The sequence below is a fragment of the Aethalodelphis obliquidens genome, unplaced genomic scaffold, assembly GCF_003676395.1.
Source record: "Aethalodelphis obliquidens isolate GAN/ISIS:26980383/991018 unplaced genomic scaffold, ASM367639v1 scaffold106, whole genome shotgun sequence".
Classification (NCBI taxonomy): domain Eukaryota; kingdom Metazoa; phylum Chordata; class Mammalia; order Artiodactyla; family Delphinidae; genus Aethalodelphis; species Aethalodelphis obliquidens.
The window spans coordinates 2,960,076-2,962,323 of record NW_020838050.1 but is presented as its reverse complement, the minus strand read 5'-3'; positions in this window follow the sequence as shown (position 1 = coordinate 2,962,323).

Below are 2,248 nucleotides of genomic sequence, written 5' to 3'. Positions count from 1 at the left end.
TTTCTGCTTTTTAACAAAATGAATCAGTTATACATATACATATGTTCACATATCTCATCCCTCTTGCATCTCCCTCCCTCACACACTCCCTATCCCACCGCTCTAGGTGGTCACAAAGCACTGAGCTGATCTCCCTGTTCCATGTGGCTGCTTCCCACTAGCCATCTATTTTATGTTTGGTAGTGTATATATGTCCATGCCACTCTCTCACTTTGTCACAGCTTACACTTCCCCCTGCCATATCCTCAAGTCCATTCTCTAGTAGGTCGGGGACATTATTCCTGTCTTACCCTTAGGTTCTTCATGACCTTTTTTTTTTTTCTTAGATTCCATATATATGTGTTAGCATACGGTATTTGTTTTTGTCTTTCTGACTTACTTCACTCTGTAGGACAGACTCTAGGTCCATGCACCTCACTACAAATAACTCAATTTCGTTGCTTTTTATGGCTGAGTAATATTCCATTGTATGTATGTGCCACATCTTCTTTATCCATTCATCCGATGATGGACACTTAGGTTGTTTCCATCTCCTGGTTATTATAAATAGAGCTGCAATGAACATTTTGGTACATGACTCTTTTTGAATTATGGTTTTCTCAGGGTATATGCCAGTAGTGGGATTGCTGGGTCGTATGGTAGTTCTATTTGTAGTTTTTTAAGGAACTCCCATACTGTCCTCCATAGTGCCTGTAACAATTTACATTCCCATCAGAAGTGCAAGTGTTCCATTTTCTCCATACCCTCTCCAGCATTTATTGTTTCTCCATTTTTTGATGATGGCCGTTCTGACCACTGTGAGATGATATCTCACTGTAGTTTTGTTTTTCATTTCTCTAATGATTAAGGATGTGGAGCATTCTTTCATGTGTTTGTTGGCCGTCTGTATATCTTCTTTGGAGAAATGTCTATATAGGTTTTCTACCCATTTTCGGATTGGGTTGTTTGTGTTTTTGTTATTGAGCTGCATGAGCTGCTTGTAATTTTAGAGATTAATCCTTTGTCAGTTGCATCATTTGCAAATATTTTCTCCCATTCTGAGGGTTGTCTTTTGCTCTTGTTTATGTTTCCTTTGCTGTGCAAAAGGTTTGCAGTTTCATTAGGTCCCATTTGTTTATTCTTGTTTTTATTTCCATTTCTCTCGGAGGTGGGTCAAAAAGGATCCTGCTGTGATTTATGTCATAGAGTGTTGTGCCTATGTTTTCCTCTAAGAGTTTGATAGTTTCTGGCCTTACATTTAGGTCTTTAATCCATTTTGAGCATATTTTTGTGTATGGTATTAGGGAGTGATCTAATCTCATACTTTTACATGTACCTGTCCAGTTTTCCCAGCACCACTTACTGAAGAGGCTGTCTTTCCTTCACTGTATATTCTTGCCTCCTTTATCAAGGTAAGGTGACCATATGTGTGTGGGTTTATCTCTGGGATTTCTAATCTGTTCCACTGATCTATATTTCTGTTTTTGTGACAGTACCATACTGTCTTGATTATTGTAGCTTTGTAGTATAGTGTGAAGTCAGGGAGCCTGATTCCTCCAGCTCCATTTTTCGTTCTCAAGATTGCTTTGGCTATTAGGGGTCTTTTGTGTTTCCACACAAACTGTGAAATTTGTTGTTCTAGTTCTGTGAAAAATGCCAGTGGTAGTTTGATAGGGATTGCATTGAATCTGTAGATTGCTTTGGGTACTGGAGTCATTTTCACAATATAAATTTGCCCAATAAAAGAACATGGTATATCTCCTCATCTATTTGTAACATCTTAATTTCTTTCATCAGCATCTTATAATTTTCTGCATACAGGTCTTTTGTCTCCAGGGATTTCTGTGCAATAATTGTGTAACTTGTTACTTTACCAAATTCATTGATTAAATCTAGTAGTTTTCTGATACCATCTTTAGGATTCTCTATGTATAGTATCATGTCCTTTGCAAACAGTGACAGCTTTACTTCTTCTTTTGCTATTTGTATTCCTTTTATTTCTTTTTCTTCTCTGATTGCTGTGGTTAAAATTTACATAACTATGTTGAATAAGAGTGGTGAGAGAGGGCAACCTTTTCTTGTTTCTTAGCTTAGTGGAAATGGTTTCAGTTTTTCACCATTGAGGACTATGTTTGCTGTGGGTTTGTCATATTTGGCCATTATTTTGTTGAGGAAGGTTTCCTCTATGCCTACTTTCTGCAGGGTTTTTATCATAAATGGGTGTTGAATTGTGTCAAAAGCTTTCTCTGCATCTATTGAGATGATCATA